The sequence below is a fragment of the Lissotriton vulgaris genome, chromosome 1_1 (genome assembly GCF_964263255.1).
Source record: "Lissotriton vulgaris chromosome 1_1, aLisVul1.2, whole genome shotgun sequence".
Taxonomy (NCBI): domain Eukaryota; kingdom Metazoa; phylum Chordata; class Amphibia; order Caudata; family Salamandridae; genus Lissotriton; species Lissotriton vulgaris.
The window spans coordinates 233691926-233712412 of NC_141685.1; the positions used below are offsets into that span (position 1 = coordinate 233691926).

Genomic DNA, 20487 nt, shown 5'->3' on the forward strand with positions numbered 1-20487 from the left:
GACCATATTTGAAAGCCATCTGTGATTTTTCTGTTCTTACTCTGCAATGACCATGGGCAATGACAAGTTAAAAATAAAATGTATGCAAATTTTATAATGGAGAATGCGGGAATCGATCCCGCTACCTCTCGCAAGCTAAGCGAGCGTTTTACTATTTGAGCTAATTCCCCTGTGTGTTTAATCTGCATAACATGAAAAAAGTAACCTTACTGCGTTCCACACTTTATTTGAAGTCCAATTGCCCATAATAGTGTTCAGTTCACTCCTAACTTATGCCTTACCTCCACTTATGGGATGTTTTACAGTTCAGGTTGGCCTGTTTACTACTCGAATATGAGTGATATTGCGCTGTGTTCATCTAGACTCATACCCTAGCTAATCTTGAAGTTAAATTTCCCACCAATGAGAAACCAAGGGAGATACCATTTCTGATAGTTATTGCATGTCTAATGCAAGAATATTCACCAGATTATGAGAGTCAATGCAATAATCCAGCAAAAATTACTCATTTTTGCCCAATGTGGGGCTCAAACCCACAACCCTGAGATTAAGAGTCTCATGCTCTACCGACTGAGCTAGCCGGGATTCCCACTTCAAGATGGTATGCAGACTAATCATTTTTTATGAAGGAAATCCATTCCTGGACAATTTTTGGGAGTTATTGCAGGTCTAATGCAAGATTAATCTCCATATTATGAGAGTCAATGCAATATTCAGGAAAAAATTACTCGTTTTCGCCCAACGTGGGGCTCTAACCCACGACCCTGAGATTAAGAGTCTCATGCTCTACCGACCGAGCTAGCCGGGCTCCCTCCTTAAGACAGTATGCAGACCAATCCCTTTTTGTGAAAAAAATCAAATCCTGGATATTCCTCTACTCTTGTTTTGCAAGGAAAGCCAGATTTATACATCCTTCAGAGGACAGAGTGTCAATAAAAATAAGAGAAAATGAAAACGGAAGTTGTGAGAACTTCATTTTGAGATTGCATAAGAATTCAAATTCCTCTCACATGCTAAAGAATACCTGAACCCTTTTGATTAAACCACTTTAGTTGTTATAATGAGACCATATTAAAAAGCCATCTGTGATTTTTCTGTTCTTACTCTGCAATGACCTTGGCAATGACAAGTTAAAAATAAAATGTATGCAAATTTTATAATGGAGAATGCGGGCATCGATCCCGCTACCTCTCGCATGCTAAGCGAGCGCTTTACTATTTGAGCTAATTCCCCTGTGTGTTTAATCTGCATAACATGAAAAAAGTAACCTTACTGCGTTCCACACTTTATTTGAAGTCCAATTGCCCATAACAGTGTTCAGTTCACTCCTAACTTATGCCTTACCTCCACTTATGGGATGTTTTACAGTTCAGGTTGGCCTGTTTACTACTCGAATATGAGTGATATTGCGGTGTGTTCATCTAGACTCATACCCTACCTAATCTTGAAGTTAAATTTCCCACCAATGAGAAACCAAGGGAGATGCGATTTCTGATAGTTATTGCATGTCTAATGCAAGAATATTCACCAGATTATGAGAGTCAATGCAATAATCCAGCAAAAATTACTCATTTTCGCCCTACGTGGGGCTCGAACCCACGACCCTGAGATTAAGAGTCTCATGCTCTACCGACTGAGCTAGCCGGGCTCCCACTGCAAGGTGGTATGCAGACTAATCATTTTTTATGAAGGAAATCCATTCCTGGACAATTTTTGGGAGTTATTGCAGGTCTAATGCAAGATTAATCTCCATATTATGAGAGTCAATGCAATATTCAGGCAAAAATTACTCGTTTTCGCCCAACGTGGGGCTCGAACCCACGACCCTGAGATTAAGAGTCTCATGCTCTACCGACTGAGCTAGCCGGGGTCCCTCCTTAAGACAGTATGCAGACCAATCCCTTTTTGTGAAGAAAATCAAATCCTGGATATTCCTCTACTCTTGTTTTGCAAGGAAAGCCTGATTTATACATCCTTCAGAGGACAGAGTGTCAAAAAAAATAAGAGAAAATGAAAATGGAAGTTGTGAGAACTTCATTTTGAGATTGCATAAGAATTCAAATTCCTCTCACATGCTAAAGAATACCTGAACCCTTTTGATTAAACCACTTTAGTTGTTATAATGAGACCATATTTGAAAGCCATCTGTGATTTTTCTGTTCTTACTCTGCAATGACCATGGGCAATGACAAGTTAAAAATAAAATGTATGCAAATTTTATAATGGAGAATGCGGGAATCGATCCCGCTACCTCTCGCATGCTAAGCGAGCGTTTTACTATTTGAGCTAATTCCCCTGTGTGTTTAATCTGCATAACATGAAAAAAGTAACCTTACTGCGTTCCACACTTTATTTGAAGTCCAATTGCCCATAATAGTGTTCAGTTCACTCCTAACTTATGCCTTACCTCCACTTATGGGATGTTTTACAGTTCAGGTTGGCCTGTTTACTACTCGAATATGAGTGATATTGCGCTCTGTTCATCTAGACTCATACCCTAGCTAATCTTGAAGTTAAATTTCCCACCAATGAGAAACCAAGGGAGATACCATTTCTGATAGTTATTGCATGTCTAATGCAAGAATATTCACCAGATTATGAGAGTCAATGCAATAATCCAGCAAAAATTACTCATTTTTGCCCAATGTGGGGCTCAAACCCACGACCCTGAGATTAAGAGTCTCATGCTCTACCGACTGAGCTAGCCGGGATTCCCACTTCAAGATGGTATGCAGACTAATCATTTTTTATGAAGGAAATCCATTCCTGGACAATTTTTGGGAGTTATTGCAGGTCTAATGCAAGATTAATCTCCATATTATGAGAGTCAATGCAATATTCAGGAAAAAATTACTCGTTTTCGCCCAACGTGGGGCTCTAACCCACGACCCTGAGATTAAGAGTCTCATGCTCTACCGACCGAGCTAGCCGGGCTCCCTCCTTAAGACAGTATGCAGACCAATCCCTTTTTGTGAAAAAAATCAAATCCTGGATATTCCTCTACTCTTGTTTTGCAAGGAAAGCCAGATTTATACATCCTTCAGAGGACAGAGTGTCAATAAAAATAAGAGAAAATGAAAACGGAAGTTGTGAGAACTTCATTTTGAGATTGCATAAGAATTCAAATTCCTCTCACATGCTAAAGAATACCTGAACCCTTTTGATTAAACCACTTTAGTTGTTATAATGAGACAATATTTGAAAGCCATCTGTGATTTTTCTGTTCTTACTCTGCAATGACCTTGGCAATGACAAGTTAAAAATAAAATGTATGCAAATTTTATAATGGAGAATGCGGGCATCGATCCCGCTACCTCTCGCATGCTAAGCGAGCGCTCTACCATTTGAGCTAATTCCCCTGTGTGTTTAATCTGCATAACATGAAAAAAGTAACCTCACTGCCTTCCACACTTTATTTGAAGTCCAATTGCCCATAACAGTGTTCAGTTCACTCCTAACTTATGCCTTACCTCCACTTATGGGATGTTTTACAGTTCAGGTTGGCCTGTTTACTACTCGAATATGAGTGATATTGTGGTGTGTTCATCTGGACTCATACCCTTCCTAATCTTGAAGTTAAATTTCCCACCAATGAGAAACCAAGGGAGATACCATTTTTGATAGTTATTGCATGTCTAATGCAAGAATAATCACCAGATTATGAGAGTCCAGCAAAAATTACTCATTTTCGCCCAACGTGGGGCTCGAACCCACGACCCTGAGATTAAGAGTCTCATGCTCTACCGACTGAGCTAGCCGGGCTCCCACTTCAAGATGGTATGCAGACTAATCATTTTTTATGAAGGAAATCCATTCCTGGACAATTTTTGGGAGTTATTGCAGGTCTAATGCAAGATTAATCTCCATATTATGAGAGTCAATGCAATATTCAGGCAAAAATTACTCGTTTTCGCCCAACGTGGGGCTCGAACCCACGACCCTGAGATTAAAAGTCTCATGCTCTACCGACTGAGCTAGCCGGGCTCCCTCCTTAAGACTGTATGCAGACCAATCCCTTTTTGTGAAGAAAATCAAATCCTGGATATTCCTCTACTCTTGTTTTGCAAGGAAAGCCTGATTTATACATCCTTCAGAGGACAGAGTGTCAAAAAAAATAAGAGAAAATGAAAATGGAAGTTGTGAAAACTTCATTTTGAGATTGCATAAGAATTCAAATTCCTCTCACATGCTAAAGAATACCTGAACCCTTTTGATTAAACCACTTTAGTTGTTATAATGAGACCATATTTGAAAGCCATCAGTGATTTTTCTGTTCTTACTCTGCAATGACCTTGGCAATGACAAGTTAAAAATAAAATGTATGCACATTTTATAATGGAGAATGCGGGCATCGAGCCCGCTACCTCTCGCATGCTAAGCGAGCGCTTTACTATTTGAGCTAATTCCCCTGTGTGTTTAATCTGCATAACATGAAAAAAGTAACCTTACTGCGTTACACACTTTATTTGAAGTCCAATTGCCCATAACAGTGTTCAGTTCACTCCTAACTTATGCCTTACCTCCACTTATGGGATGTTTTACAGTTCAGGTTGGCCTGTTTACTACTCGAATATTAGTGATATTGCGCTGTGTTCATCTAGACTCATACCCTAGCTAATCTTGAAGTTAAATTTCCCACCAATGAGAAACCAAGGGAGATACCATTTCTGATAGTTATTGCATGTCTAATGCAAGAATATTCACCAGATTATGAGAGTCAATGCAATAATCCAGCAAAAATTACTCATTTTCGCCCAACGTGTGGCTCGAACCCACGACCCTGAGATTAAGAGTCTCATGCTCTACCGACTGAGCTAGCCGGGCTCCCACTTCAAGATGGTATGCAGACTAATCATTTTTTATGAAGGAAATCCATTCCTGGACAATTTTTGGGAGTTATTGCAGGTCTAATGCAAGATTAATCTCCATATTATGGGAGTCAATGCAATATTCAGGCAAAAATTACTCATTTTCGCCCAACGTGGGGCTCGAACCCACGACCCTGAGATTAAGAGTTTCATGCTCTACTGACTGAGCTAGCCGGGCTCCCTCCTTAAGACGGTATGCAGACCAATCCCTTTTTGTGAAAAAAATCAAATCCTGGATATTCCTCTACTCTTGTTTTGCAAGGAAAGCCATATTTATACATCCTTCAGAGGACAGAGTGTCAAAAAAATAAGAGAAAATGAAAATGGAAGTTGTGAGAACTTCATTTTGAGATTGCATAAGAATTCAAGTTCCTCTCACATGGTAAAGAATACCTGAACCCTTTGATTAAACCACTTTAGTTGTTATAATGAGACCATATTTGAAAGCCATCTGTGATTTTTCTGTTCTTACTCTGCAATGACCATGGGCAATGACAAGTTAAAAATAAAATGTATGCAAATTTTATAATGGAGAATGCGGGCATCGATCCCGCTACCTCTCGCATGCTAAGCGAGCGCTCTACCATTTGAGCTAATTCCCCTGTGTGTTTAATCTGCATAACATGAAAAAAGTAACCTTACTGCCTTCCACACTTTATTTGAAGTCCAATTGCCCATAACAGTGTTCAGTTCACTCCTAACTTATGCCTTACCTCCACTTATGGGATGTTTTACAGTTCAGGTTGGCCTGTTTACTACTCGAATATGAGTGATATTGTGGTGTGTTCATCTGGACTCATACCCTACCTAATCTTGAAGTTAAATTTCCCACCAATGAGAAACCAAGGGAGATACCATTTTTGATAGTTATTGCATGTCTAATGCAAGAATAATCACCAGATTATGAGAGTCCAGCAAAAATTACTCATTTTCACCCACCGTGGGGCTCGAACCCACGACCCTGAGATTAAGAGTCTCATGCTCTACCGACTGAGCTAGCCGGGCTCCCACTTCAAGATGGTATGCAGACTAATCATTTTTTATGAAGGAAATCCATTCCTGGACAATTTTTGGGAGTTATTGCAGGTCTAATGCAAGATTAATCTCCATGTTATGAGAGTCAATGCAATATTCAGGCAAAAATTACTCGTTTTCGCCCAACGTGGGGCTCGAACCCACGACCCTGAGATTAAGAGTCTCATGCTCTACCGACTGAGCTAGCCGGGCTCCCTCCTTAAGACAGTATGCAGACCAATCCCTTTTTGTGAAGAAAATCAAATCCTGGATATTCCTCTACTCTTGTTTTGCAAGGAAAGCCTGATTTATCCATCCTTCAGAGGACAGAGTGTCAAAAAAAATAAGAGAAAATGAAAATGGAAGTTGTGAGAACTTCATTTTGAGATTGCATAAGAATTCAAATTCCTCTCACATGCTAAAGAATACCTGAACCCTTTTGATTAAACCACTTTAGTTGTTATAATGAGACCATATTTGAAAGCCATCAGTGATTTTTCTGTTCTTATTCTGCAATGACCTTGGCAATGACAAGTTAAAAATAAAATGTATGCACATTTTATAATGGAGAATGCGGGCATCGAGCCCGCTACCTCTCGCATGCTAAGCGAGCGCTTTACTATTTGAGCTAATTCCCCTGTGTGTTTAATCTGCATAACATGAAAAAAGTAACCTTACTGCGTTACACACTTTATTTGAAGTCCAATTGCCCATAACAGTGTTCAGTTCACTCCTAACTTATGCCTTACCTCCACTTATGGGATGTTTTACAGTTCAGGTTGGCCTGTTTACTACTCGAATATTAGTGATATTGCGCTGTGTTCATCTAGACTCATACCCTAGCTAATCTTGAAGTTAAATTTCCCACCAATGAGAAACCAAGGGAGATACCATTTCTGATAGTTATTGCATGTCTAATGCAAGAATATTCACCAGATTATGAGAGTCAATGCAATAATCCAGCAAAAATTACTCATTTTCGCCCAACGTGTGGCTCGAACCCACGACCCTGAGATTAAGAGTCTCATGCTCTACCGACTGAGCTAGCCGGGCTCCCACTTCAAGATGGTATGCAGACTAATCATTTTTTATGAAGGAAATCCATTCCTGGACAATTTTTGGGAGTTATTGCAGGTCTAATGCAAGATTAATCTCCATATTATGGGAGTCAATGCAATATTCAGGCAAAAATTACTCATTTTCGCCCAACGTGGGGCTCGAACCCACGACCCTGAGATTAAGAGTTTCATGCTCTACTGACTGAGCTAGCCGGGCTCCCTCCTTAAGACGGTATGCAGACCAATCCCTTTTTGTGAAAAAAATCAAATCCTGGATATTCCTCTACTCTTGTTTTGCAAGGAAAGCCATATTTATACATCCTTCAGAGGACAGAGTGTCAAAAAAAATAAGAGAAAATGAAAATGGAAGTTGTGAGAACTTCATTTTGAGATTGCATAAGAATTCAAGTTCCTCTCACATGGTAAAGAATACCTGAACCCTTTGATTAAACCACTTTAGTTGTTATAATGAGACCATATTTGAAAGCCATCTGTGATTTTTCTGTTCTTACTCTGCAATGACCATGGGCAATGACAAGTTAAAAATAAAATGTATGCAAATTTTATAATGGAGAATGCGGGCATCGATCCCGCTACCTCTCGCATGCTAAGCGAGCGCTCTACCATTTGAGCTAATTCCCCTGTGTGTTTAATCTGCATAACATGAAAAAAGTAACCTTACTGCCTTCCACACTTTATTTGAAGTCCAATTGCCCATAACAGTGTTCAGTTCACTCCTAACTTATGCCTTACCTCCACTTATGGGATGTTTTACAGTTCAGGTTGGCCTGTTTACTACTCGAATATGAGTGATATTGTGGTGTGTTCATCTGGACTCATACCCTACCTAATCTTGAAGTTAAATTTCCCACCAATGAGAAACCAAGGGAGATACCATTTTTGATAGTTATTGCATGTCTAATGCAAGAATAATCACCAGATTATGAGAGTCCAGCAAAAATTACTCATTTTCACCCACCGTGGGGCTCGAACCCACGACCCTGAGATTAAGAGTCTCATGCTCTACCGACTGAGCTAGCCGGGCTCCCACTTCAAGATGGTATGCAGACTAATCATTTTTTATGAAGGAAATCCATTCCTGGACAATTTTTGGGAGTTATTGCAGGTCTAATGCAAGATTAATCTCCATGTTATGAGAGTCAATGCAATATTCAGGCAAAAATTACTCGTTTTCGCCCAACGTGGGGCTCGAACCCACGACCCTGAGATTAAGAGTCTCATGCTCTACCGACTGAGCTAGCCGGGCTCCCTCCTTAAGACAGTATGCAGACCAATCCCTTTTTGTGAAGAAAATCAAATCCTGGATATTCCTCTACTCTTGTTTTGCAAGGAAAGCCTGATTTATCCATCCTTCAGAGGACAGAGTGTCAAAAAAAATAAGAGAAAATGAAAATGGAAGTTGTGAAAACTTCATTTTGAGATTGCATAAGAATTCAAATTCCTCTCACATGCTAAAGAATACCTGAACCCTTTTGATTAAATCACTTTAGTTGTTATAATGAGACCATATTTGAAAGCCATCTGTGATTTTTCTGTTCTTACTCTGCAATGACCATGGGCAATGACAAGTTAAAAATAAAATGTATGCAAATTTTATAATGGAGAATGCGGGCATCGAGCCCGCTACCTCTCGCATGCTAAGCGAGCGCTTTACTATTTGAGCAAATTCCCCTGTGTGTTTAATCTGCATAACATGAAAAAAGTAACCTTACTGCGTTCCACACTTTATTTGATGTCCAATTGCCCATAACAGTGTTCAGTTCACTCCTAACTTATGCCTTACCTCCACTTATGGGATGTTTTACAGTTCAGGTTGGCCTGTTTACTACTCGAATATGAGTGATATTGTGGTGTGTTCATCTAGACTCATACCCTACCTAATCTTGAAGTTAAATTTCCCACCAATGAGAAACCAAGGGAGATACCATTTTTGATAGTTATTGCTTGTCTAATGCAAGAAAAATCACCAGATTATGAGAGTCCAGCAAAAATTACTCATTTTCACCCAACGTGGGGCTCGAACTCACGACCCTGAGATTAAGAGTCTCATGCTCTACCGACTGAGCTAGCCGGGCTCCCACTTCAAGATGGTATGCAGACTAATCATTTTTTATGAAGGAAATCCATTCCTGGACAATTTTTGGGAGTTATTGCAGGTCTAATGCAAGATTAATCTCCATATTATGAGAGTCAATGCAATATTCAGGCAAAAATTACTCGTTTTCGCCCAACGTGGGGCTCGAACCCACGACCCTGAGATTAAGAGTCTCATGCTCTACCGACTGAGCTAGCCGGGCTCCCTCCTTAAGACAATATGCAGACCAATCCCTTTTTGTGAAGAAAATCAAATCCTGGATATTCCTCTACTCTTGTTTTGCAAGGAAAGCCAGATTTATACATCCTTCAGAGGACAGAGTGTCAAAAAAAATAAGAGAAAATGAAAATGGAAGTTGTGAGAACTTCATTTTGAGATTGCATAAGAATTCAAATTCCTCTCACATGCTAAAGAATACCTGAACCCTTTTGATTAAACCACTTTAGTTGTTATAATGAGACCATATTTGAAAGCCATCTGTGATTTTTCTGTTCTTACTCTGCAATGACCATGGGCAATGACAAGTTAAAAATAAAATGTATGCAAATTTTATAATGGAGAATGCGGGAATCGATCCCGCTACCTCTCGCATGCTAAGCGAGCGTTTTACTATTTGAGCTAATTCCCCTGTGTGTTTAATCTGCATAACATGAAAAAAGTAACCTTACTGCGTTCCACACTTTATTTGAAGTCCAATTGCCCATAACAGTGTTCAGTTCACTCCTAACTTATGCCTTACCTCCACTTATGGGATGTTTTACAGTTCAGGTTGGCCTGTTTACTACTCGAATATGAGTGATATTGCGCTGTGTTCATCTAGACTCATACCCTAGCTAATCTTGAAGTTAAATTTCCCACCAATGAGAAACCAAGGGAGATACCATTTCTGATAGTTATTGCATGTCTAATGCAAGAATATTCACCAGATTATGAGAGTCAATGCAATAATCCAGCAAAAATTACTCATTTTCGCCCAACGTGTGGCTCGAACCCACGACCCTGAGATTAAGAGTCTCATGCTCTACCGACTGAGCTAGCCGGGCTCCCACTTCAAGATGGTATGCAGACTAATCATTTTTTATGAAGGAAATCCATTCCTGGACAATTTTTGGGAGTTATTGCAGGTCTAATGCAAGATTAATCTCCATATTATGGGAGTCAATGCAATATTCAGGCAAAAATTACTCATTTTCGCCCAATGTGGGGCTCGAACCCACGACCCTGAGATTAAGAGTCTCATGCTCTACTGACTGAGCTAGCCGGGCTCCCTCCTTAAGACAGTATGCAGACCAATCCCTTTTTGTGAAAAAAATCAAATCCTGGATATTTCTCTACTCTTGTTTTGCAAGGAAAGCCAGATTTATACATCCTTCAGAGGACAGAGTGTCAAAAAAAATAAGAGAAAATGAAAATGGAAGTTGTGAGAACTTCATTTTGAGATTGCATAAGAATTCAAATTCCTCTCACATGGTAAAGAATACCTGAACCCTTTGATTAAACCACTTTAGTTGTTCTAATGAGACCATATTTGAAAGCCATCTGTGATTTTTCTGTTCTTACTCTGCAATGACCATGGGCAATGACAAGTTAAAAATAAAATGTATGCAAATTTTATAATGGAGAATGCGGGCATCGATCCCGCTACCTCTCGCATGCTAAGCGAGCGCTCCACCATTTGAGCTAATTCCCCTGTGTGTTTAATCTGCATAACATGAAAAAACTAACAATACTGCCTTCCACACTTTATTTGAAGTCCAATTGCCCATAACAGTGTTCAGTTCACTCCTAACTTATGCCTTAACTCCACTTATGGGATGTTTTACAGTTCAGGTTGGCCTGTTTACTACTCGAATATGAGTGATATTGTGGTGTGTTCATCTGGACTCATACCCTACCTAATCTTGAAGTTACATTTCCCACCAATGAGAAACCAAGGGAGATACCATTTTTGATAGTTATTGCATGTCTAATGCAAGAATAATCACCAGATTATGAGAGTCCAGCAAAAATTACTCATTTTCACCCACCGTGGGGCTTGAACCCACGACCCTGAGATTAAGAGTCTCATGCTCTACCGACTGAGCTAGCCGGGCTCCCACTTCAAGATGGTATGCAGACTAATCATTTTTTATGAAGGAAATCCATTCCTGGACAATTTTTGGGAGTTATTGCAGGTCTAATGCAAGATTAATCTCCATGTTATGAGAGTCAATGCAATATTCAGGCAAAAATTACTCGTTTTCGCCCAACGTGGGGCTCGAACCCACGACCCTGAGATTAAGAGTCTCATGCTCTACCGACTGAGCTAGCCGGGCTCCCTCCTTAAGACAGTATGCAGACCAATCCCTTTTTGTGAAAAAAATCAAATCCTGGATATTCCTCTACTCTTGTTTTTCAAGGAAAGCCAGATTTATACATCCTTCAGAGGACAGAGTGTCAAAAAAATAAGAGAAATCGAAAATGGAAGTTGTGAGAACTTCATTTTGAGATTGCATAAGAATTCAAATTCCTCTCACATGCTAAAGTATACCTGAACCCTTTTGATTAAACCACTTTAGTTGTTATAATGAGACTATATTTGAAAGCCATCTGTGATTTTTCTGTTCTTACTCTGCAATGACCATGGGCAATGACAAGTTAAAAATAAAATGTATGCAAATTTTATAATGGAGAATGCGGGCATCGATCCCGCTACCTCTTGCATGCTAAGCGAGCGCTCTACCATTTGAGCTAATTCCCCTGTGTGTTTAATCTGCATAACATGAAAAAATTAACCTCACTGCCTTCCACCCCCTTCAAGATGGTATGCAGACTAATCATTTTTTATGAAGGAAATCCATTCCTGGACAATTTTTGGGAGTTATTGCAGGTCTAATGCAAGATTAATCTCCATATTATGAGAGTCAATGTAATATTCAGGCAAAGATTACTCGTTTTCGCCCAACGTGGGGCTCGAACCCACGACCCTGAGATTAAGAGTCTCATGCTCTACCGACTGAGCTAGCCGGGCTCCCTCCTTAAGACAGTATGCAGACCAATCCCTTTTTGTGAAGAAAATCAAATCCTGGATATTCCTCTACTCTTGTTTTGCAAGGAAAGCCTGATTTATCCATCCTTCAGAGGACAGAGTGTCAAAAAAAATAAGAGAAAATGAAAATGGAAGTTGTGAAAACTTCATTTTGAGATTGCATAAGAATTCAAATTCCTCTCACATGCTAAAGAATACCTGAACCCTTTTGATTAAATCACTTTAGTTGTTATAATGAGACCATATTTGAAAGCCATCTGTGATTTTTCTGTTCTTACTCTGCAATGACCTTGGCAATGACAAGTTAAAAATAAAATGTATGCAAATTTTATAATGGAGAATGCGGGCATCGAGCCCGCTACCTCTCGCATGCTAAGCGAGCGCTTTACTATTTGAGCTAATTCCCCTGTGTGTTTAATCTGCATAACATGAAAAAAGTAACCTTACTGCGTTCCACACTTTATTTGATGTCCAATTGCCCATAACAGTGTTCAGTTCACTCCTAACTTATGCCTTACCTCCACTTATGGGATGTTTTACAGTTCAGGTTGGCCTGTTTACTACTCGAATATGAGTGATATTGCGCTGTGTTCATCTAGACTCATACCCTAGCTAATCTTGACGTTAAATTTCCCACCAATGAGAAACCAAGGGAGATACCATTTCTGATAGTTATTGCATGTCTAATGCAAGAATATTCACCAGATTATGAGAGTCAATGCAATAATCCAGCAAAAATTACTCATTTTCGCCCAACGTGGGGCTCGAACCCACGACCCTGAGATTAAGAGTCTCATGCTCTACCGACTGAGCTAGCCGAGCTCCCACTTCAAGATGGTATGCAGACTAATCATTTTTTATGAAGGAAATCCATTCCTGGACAATTTTTGGGAGTTATTGCAGGTCTAATGCAAGATTAATCTCCATATTATGAGAGTCAATGTAATATTCAGGCAAAAATTACTCGTTTTCCCCCAACGTGGGGCTCGAACCCACGACCCTGAGATTAAGAGTCTCATGCTCTACCGACTGAGCTAGCCGGGCTCCCTCCTTAAGACAGTATGCAGACCAATCCCTTTTTGTGAAAAAAATCAAATCCTGGATATTCCTCTACTCTTGTTTTGCAAGGAAAGCCAGATTTATACATCCTTCAGAGGACAGAGTGTCAAAAAAAATAAGAGAAAATGAAAATGGAAGTTGTGAGAACTTCATTTTGAGATTGCATAAGAATTCAAATTCCTCTCGCATGCTAAAGAATACCTGAACCCTTTTGATTAAACCACTTTAGTTGTTATAATGAGACCATATTTGAAAGCCATCTGTGATTTTTCTGTTCTTACTCTGCAATGACCATGGGCAATGACAAGTTAAAAATAAAATGTATGCAAATTTTATAATGAAGAATGCGGGCATCGATCCCGCTACCTCTCGCATGCTAAGCGATCGCTCTACCATTTGAGCTAATTCCCCTGTGTGTTTAATCTGCATAACAAGAAAAAAGTAACCTAACTGCCTTCCACACTTTATTTGCAGTCCAATTGCCCATAACAGTGTTCAGTTCACTCCTAACTTATGCCTTACCTCCACTTATGGGATGTTTTACAGTTCAGGTTGGCCTGTTTACTACTCGAATATGAGTGATATTGTGGTGTGTTCATCTAGACTCATACCCTACCTAATCTTGAAGTTAAATTTCCCACCAATGAGAAACCAAGGGAGATACCATTTTTGATAGTTATTGCATGTCTAATGCAAGAAAAATCACCAGATTATGAGAGTCCAGCAAAAATTACTCATTTTCGCCCAACGTGGGGCTCGAACTCACGACCCTGAGATTAAGAGTCTCATGCTCTACCCACTGAGCTAGCCGGGCTCGCACTTCAAGATGGTATGCAGACTAATCATTTTTTATGAAGGAAATCCATTCCTGGACAATTTTGGGAGTTTTTGCAGGTCTAATGCAAGATTAATCTCCATATTATGAGAGTCAATGCAATATTCAGGCAAAAATTACTCGTTTTCGCCCAACGTGGGGCTCGAACCCACGACCCTGAGATTAAGAGTCTCATGCTCTACCGACTGAGCTAGCCGGGCTCCCACTTCAAGATGGTATGCAGACTAATCATTTTTTATGAAGGAAATCCATTCCTGGACAATTTTTGGGAGTTATTGCAGGTCTAATGCAAGATTAATCTCCATGTTATGAGAGTCAATGCAATATTCAGGCAAAAATTACTCGTTTTCGCCCAACGTGGGGCTCGAACCCACAACCCTGAGATTAAGAGTCTCATGCTCTACCGACTGAGCTAGCCGGGCTCCCTCCTTAAGACAGTATGCAGACCAATCCCTTTTTGTGAAAAAAATCAAATCCTGGATATTCCTCTACTCTTGTTTTGCAAGGAAAGCCAGATTTATACATCCTTCAGAGGACAGAGTGTCAAAAAAATAAGAGAAATCGAAAATGGAAGTTGTGAGAACTTCATTTTGAGATTGCATAAGAATTCAAATTCCTCTCACATGCTAAAGTATACCTGAACCCTTTTGATTAAACCACTTTAGTTGTTATAATGAGACTATATTTGAAAGCCATCTGTGATTTTTCTGTTCTTACTCTGCAATGACCATGGGCAATGACAAGTTAAAAATAAAATGTATGCAAATTTTATAATGGAGAATGCGGGCATCGATCAAGCTACCTCTTGCATGCTAAGCGAGCGCTCTACCATTTGAGCTAATTCCCCTGTGTGTTTAATCTGCATAACATGAAAAAAGTAACCTCACTGCCTTCCACCCCCTTCAAGATGGTATGCAGACTAATCATTTTTTATGAAGGAAATCCATTCCTGGACAATTTTTGGGAGTTATTGCAGGTCTAATGCAAGATTAATCTCCATATTATGAGAGTCAATGCAATATTCAGGAAAAAATTACTCGTTTTCGCCCAACGTGGGGCTCTAACCCACGACCCTGAGATTAAGAGTCTCATGCTCTACCGACCGAGCTAGCCGGGCTCCCTCCTTAAGACAGTATGCAGACCAATCCCTTTTTGTGAAAAAAATCAAATCCTGGAGATTCCTCTACTCTTGTTTTGCAAGGAAAGCCAGATTTATACATCCTTCAGAGGACAGAGTGTCAATAAAAATAAGAGAAAATGAAAACGGAAGTTGTGAGAACTTCATTTTGAGATTGCATAAGAATTCAAATTCCTCTCACATGCTAAAGAATACCTGAACCCTTTTGATTAAACCACTTTAGTTGTTATAATGAGACCATATTTGAAAGCCATCTGTGATTTTTCTGTTCTTACTCTGCAATGACCTTGGCAATGACAAGTTAAAAATAAAATGCATGCAAATTTTATAATGGAGAATGCGGGTATCGATCCCGCTACCTCTCGCATGCTAAGCGAGCGCTCTACCATTTGAGCTAATTCCCCTGTGTGTTTAATCTGCATAACATGAAAAAAGTAACCTCACTGCCTTCCACACTTTATTTGAAGTCCAATTGCCCATAACAGTGTTCAGTTCACTCCTAACTTATGCCTTACCTCCACTTATGGGATGTTTTACAGTTCAGGTTGGCCTGTTTACTACTCGAATATGAGTGATATTGCGGTGTGTTCATCTAGACTCATACCCTAGCTAATCTTGAAGTTAAATTTCCCTCCAATGAGAAACCAAGGGAGATACCATTTCTGATAGTTATTGCATGTCTAATGCAAGAATATTCACCAGATTATGAGAGTCAATGCAATAATCCAGCAAAAATTACTCATTTTCGCCCAACGTGTGGCTCGAACCCACGACCCTGAGATTAAGAGTCTCATGCTCTACCGACTAAGCTAGCCGGGCTCCCACTTCAAGATGGTATGCAGACTAATCATTTTTTATGAAGGAAATCCATTCCTGGACAATTTTTGGGAGTTATTGCAGGTCTAATGCAAGATTAATCTCCATATTATGGGAGTCAATGCAATATTCAGGCAAAAATTACTCATTTTCGCCCAACGTGGGGCTCGAACCCACGACCCTGAGATTAAGAGTCTCATGCTCTACTGACTGAGCTAGCCGGGCTCCCTCCTTAAGACAGTATGCAGACCAATCCCTTTTTGTGAAAAAAATCAAATCCTGGATATTTCTCTACTCTTGTTTTGCAAGGAAAGCCAGATTTATACATCCTTCAGAGGACAGAGTGTCAAAAAAAATAAGAGAAAATGAAAATGGAAGTTGTGAGAACTTCATTTTGAGATTGCATAAGAATTCAAATTCCTCTCACATGGTAAAGAATACCTGAACCCTTTGATTAAACCACTTTAGTTGTTATAATGAGACCATATTTGAAAGCCATCTGTGATTTTTCTGTTCTTACTCTGCAATGACCATGGGCAATGACAAGTTAAAAATAAAATGTATGCAAATTTTATAATGGAGAATGCGGGCATCGATCCCGCTACTTCTCGCATGCTAAGCGAGCGCTCTACCATTTGAGCTAATTCCCCTGTGTGTTTAATCTGCATAACATGAAAAAAGTAACCTTACTGCCTTCCACACTTTATTTGAAGTCCAATTGCCCATAACAGTGTTCAGTTCACTCCTAACTTATGCCTTACCTCCACTTATGGGATGTTTTACAGTTCAGGTTGGCCTGTTTACTACTCGAATATGAGTGATATTGTGGTGTGTTCATCTGGACTCATACCCTACCTAATCTTGAAGTTACATTTCCCACCAATGAAAAACCAAGGGAGATACCATTTTTGATAGTTATTGCATGTCTAATGCAAGAATAATCACCAGATTATGAGAGTCCAGCAAAAATTACTCATTTTCACCCACCGTGGGGCTCGAACCCACGACCCTGAGATTAAGAGTCTCATGCTCTACCGACTGAGCTAGCCGGGCTCCCACTTCAAGATGGTATGCAGACTAATCATTTTTTATGAAGGAAATCCATTCCTGGACAATTTTTGGGAGTTATTGCAGGTCTAATGCAAGATTAATCTCCATGTTATGAGAGTCAATGCAATATTCAGGCAAAAATTACTCGTTTTCGCCCAACGTGGGGCTCGAACCCACGACCCTGAGATTAAGAGTCTCATGCTCTACCGACTGAGCTAGCCGGGCTCCGTCCTTAAGACAGTATGCAGACCAATCCCTTTTTGTGAAAAAAATCAAATCCTGGATATTCCTCTACTCTTGTTTTTCAAGGAAAGCCAGATTTATACATCCTTCAGAGGACAGAGTGTCAAAAAAAATAAGAGAAAATGAAAATGGAAGTTGTGAGAACTTCATTTTGAGATTGCATAAGAATTCAAATTCCTCTCACATGCTAAAGAATACCTGAACCCTTTTGATTAAACCACTTTAGTTGTTATAATGAGACTATATTTGAAAGCCATCTGTGATTTTTCTGTTCTTACTCTGCAATGACCATGGGCAATGACAAGTTAAAAATAAAATGTATGCAAATTTTATAATGGAGAATGCGGGCATCGATCCCGCTACCTCTTGCATGCTAAGCGAGCGCTCTACCATTTGAGCTAATTCCCCTGCGTGTTTAATCTGCATAACATGAAAAAAGTAACCTCACTGCCTTCCACACTTTATTTGCAGTCCAATTGCCCATAACAGTGTTCAGTTCACTCCTAACTTATGCCTTACCTCCACTTATGGGATGTTTTACAGTTCAGGTTGGCCTGTTTACTACTCGAATATGAGTGATATTGCGGTGTGTTCATCTAGACTCATACCCTACCTAATCTTGAAGTTAAATTTCCCACCAATGAGAAACCAAGGGAGATACCATTTTTGATAGTTATTGCATGTCTAATGCAAGAATAATCACTAGATTATGAGAGTCCAGCAAAAATTACTCATTTTCACCCACCGTGGGGCTCGAACCCACGACCCTGAGATTAAGAGTCTCATGCTCTACCGACTGAGCTAGCCGGGCTCCCACTTCAAGATGGTATGCAGACTAATCATTTTTTATGAAGGAAATCCATTCCTGGACAATTTTTGGGAGTTATTGCAGGTCTAATGCAAGATTAATCTCCATGTTATGAGAGTCAATGCAATATTCAGGCAAAAATTACTCGTTTTCCCCCAACGTGGGGCTCGAACCCACAACCCTGAGATTAAGAGTCTCATGCTCTACCAACTGAGCTAGCCGGGCTCCCTCCTTAAGACAGTATGCAGACCAATCCCTTTTTGTGAAAAAAATCAAATCCTGGATATTCCTCTACTCTTGTTTTGCAAGGAAAGCCAGATTTATACATCCTTCAGAGGACAGAGTGTCAAAAAAATAAGAGAAATCGAAAATGGAAGTTGTGAGAACTTCATTTTGAGATTGCATAAGAATTCAAATTCCTCTCACATGCTAAAGTATACCTGAACCCTTTTGATTAAACCACTTTAGTTGTTATAATGAGACTATATTTGAAAGCCATCTGTGATTTTTCTGTTCTTACTCTGCAATGACCATGGGCAATGACAAGTTAAAAATAAAATGTATGCAAATTTTATAATGGAGAATGCGGGCATCGATCCCGCTACCTCTTGCATGCTAAGCGAGCGCTCTACCATTTGAGCTAATTGCCCTGTGTGTTTAAACTGCATAACATGAAAAAAGTAACCTCACTGCCTTCCACCCCCTTCAAGATGGTATGCAGACTAATAATTTTTTATGAAGGAAATCCATTCCTGGACAATTTTTGGGAGTTATTGCAGGTCTAATGCAAGATTAATCTCCATATTATGAGAGTCAATGCAATATTCAGGCAAAGATTACTCGTTTTCGCCCAACGTGGGGCTCGAACCCACGACGCTGAGATTAAGAGTCTCATGCTCTACCGACTGAGCTAGCCGAGCTCCCACTTCAAGATGGTATGCAGACTAATCATTTTTTATGAAGGAAATCCATTCCTGGACAATTTTTGGGAGTTATTGCAGGTCTAATGCAAGATTAATCTCCATATTATGAGAGTCAATGCAATATTCAGGCAAAAATTACTCGTTTTCCCCCAACGTGGGGCTCGAACCCACGACCCTGAGATTAAGAGTCTCATGCTCTACCGACTGAGCTAGCCGGGCTCCCTCCTTAAGACAGTATGCAGACCAATCCCTTTTTGTGAAAAAAATCAAATCCTGGATATTCCTCTACTCTTGTTTTGCAAGGAAAGCCAGATTTATACATCCTTCAGAGGACAGAGTGTCAAAAAAAATAAGAGAAAATGAAAATGGAAGTTGTGAGAACTTCATTTTGAGATTGCATAAGAATTCAAATTCCTCTCGCATGCTAAAGAATACCTGAACCCTTTTGATTAAACCACTTTAGTTGTTATAATGAGACCATATTTGAAAGCCATCTGTGATTTTTCTGTTCTTACTCTGCAATGACCATGGGCAATGACAAGTTAAAAATAAAATGTATGCAAATTTTATAATGGAGAATGCGGGCATCGATCCCGCTACCTCTCGCATGCTAAGCGATCGCTCTACCATTTGAGCTAATTCCCCTGTGTGTTTAATCTGCATAACAAGAAAAAAGTAACCTAACTGCCTTCCACACTTTATTTGCAGTCCAATTGCCCATAACAGTGTTCAGTTCACTCCTAACTTATGCCTTACCTCCACTTATGGGATGTTTTACAGTTCAGGTTGGCCTGTTTACTACTCGAATATGAGTGATATTGTGGTGTGTTCATCTAGACTCATACCCTACCTAATCTTGAAGTTAAATTTCCCACCAATGAGAAACCAAGGGAGATACCATTTTTGATAGTTATTGCATGTCTAATGCAAGAAAAATCACCAGATTATGAGAGTCCAGCAAAAATTACTCATTTTCGCCCAACGTGGGGCTCGAACTCACGACCCTGAGATTAAGAGTTTCATGCTCTACCCACTGAGCTAGCCGGGCTCGCACTTCAAGATGGTATGCAGACTAATCATTTTTTATGAAGGAAATCCATTCCTGGACAATTTTGGGAGTTTTTGCAGGTCTAATGCAAGATTAATCTCCATATTATGAGAGTCAATGCAATATTCAGGCAAAAATTACTCGTTTTCGCCCAACGTGGGGCTCGAACCCACGACCCTGAGATTAAGAGTCTCATGCTCTACCGACTGAGCTAGCCGGGCTCCCACTTCAAGATGGTATGCAGACTAATCATTTTTTATGAAGGAAATCCATTCTTGGACAATTTTTGGGAGTTATTGCAGGTCTAATGCAAGATTAATCTCCATGTTATGAGAGTCAATGCAATATTCAGGCAAAAATTACTCGTTTTCGCCCAACGTGGGGCTCGAACCCACAACCCTGAGATTAAGAGTCTCATGCTCTACCGACTGAGCTAGCCGGGCTCCCTCCTTAAGACAGTATGCAGACCAATCCCTTTTTGTG

At 39.9% G+C, this 20487-nt stretch overlaps 14 non-coding genes across 14 annotated transcripts; all 14 read right to left on the reverse strand.

Moving 5' to 3' along the window:
- Window positions 1–3286: 3286 nt before the first annotated feature.
- Window positions 3287–3359, reverse strand: TRNAA-AGC (transfer RNA alanine (anticodon AGC)). The gene has a single exon. It is a non-coding gene; the product is annotated as a tRNA-Ala (tRNA).
- A 330-nt stretch (window positions 3360–3689) lies between these two features.
- TRNAK-CUU (transfer RNA lysine (anticodon CUU)) lies at window positions 3690–3762 on the reverse strand. Its single transcript has one exon. It is a non-coding gene; the product is annotated as a tRNA-Lys (tRNA).
- A 149-nt stretch (window positions 3763–3911) lies between these two features.
- Window positions 3912–3984, reverse strand: TRNAK-UUU (transfer RNA lysine (anticodon UUU)). The gene has a single exon. It is a non-coding gene; the product is annotated as a tRNA-Lys (tRNA).
- Window positions 3985–5397: 1413 nt separating this feature from the next.
- Window positions 5398–5470, reverse strand: TRNAA-AGC (transfer RNA alanine (anticodon AGC)). The gene has a single exon. It is a non-coding gene; the product is annotated as a tRNA-Ala (tRNA).
- Window positions 5471–6022: 552 nt separating this feature from the next.
- On the reverse strand, window positions 6023–6095 carry TRNAK-CUU (transfer RNA lysine (anticodon CUU)). The gene has a single exon. It is a non-coding gene; the product is annotated as a tRNA-Lys (tRNA).
- A 1414-nt stretch (window positions 6096–7509) lies between these two features.
- Window positions 7510–7582, reverse strand: TRNAA-AGC (transfer RNA alanine (anticodon AGC)). Its single transcript has one exon. It is a non-coding gene; the product is annotated as a tRNA-Ala (tRNA).
- Window positions 7583–8134: 552 nt separating this feature from the next.
- On the reverse strand, window positions 8135–8207 carry TRNAK-CUU (transfer RNA lysine (anticodon CUU)). The gene has a single exon. It is a non-coding gene; the product is annotated as a tRNA-Lys (tRNA).
- Window positions 8208–9185: 978 nt separating this feature from the next.
- On the reverse strand, window positions 9186–9258 carry TRNAK-CUU (transfer RNA lysine (anticodon CUU)). The gene has a single exon. It is a non-coding gene; the product is annotated as a tRNA-Lys (tRNA).
- A 2040-nt stretch (window positions 9259–11298) lies between these two features.
- Window positions 11299–11371, reverse strand: TRNAK-CUU (transfer RNA lysine (anticodon CUU)). The gene has a single exon. It is a non-coding gene; the product is annotated as a tRNA-Lys (tRNA).
- A 622-nt stretch (window positions 11372–11993) lies between these two features.
- On the reverse strand, window positions 11994–12066 carry TRNAK-CUU (transfer RNA lysine (anticodon CUU)). The gene has a single exon. It is a non-coding gene; the product is annotated as a tRNA-Lys (tRNA).
- Window positions 12067–14105: 2039 nt separating this feature from the next.
- TRNAK-CUU (transfer RNA lysine (anticodon CUU)) lies at window positions 14106–14178 on the reverse strand. Its single transcript has one exon. It is a non-coding gene; the product is annotated as a tRNA-Lys (tRNA).
- Window positions 14179–15447: 1269 nt separating this feature from the next.
- Window positions 15448–15520, reverse strand: TRNAA-AGC (transfer RNA alanine (anticodon AGC)). The gene has a single exon. It is a non-coding gene; the product is annotated as a tRNA-Ala (tRNA).
- A 1614-nt stretch (window positions 15521–17134) lies between these two features.
- TRNAK-CUU (transfer RNA lysine (anticodon CUU)) lies at window positions 17135–17207 on the reverse strand. Its single transcript has one exon. It is a non-coding gene; the product is annotated as a tRNA-Lys (tRNA).
- A 2945-nt stretch (window positions 17208–20152) lies between these two features.
- TRNAK-CUU (transfer RNA lysine (anticodon CUU)) lies at window positions 20153–20225 on the reverse strand. The gene has a single exon. It is a non-coding gene; the product is annotated as a tRNA-Lys (tRNA).
- Window positions 20226–20487: the final 262 nt, after the last annotated feature.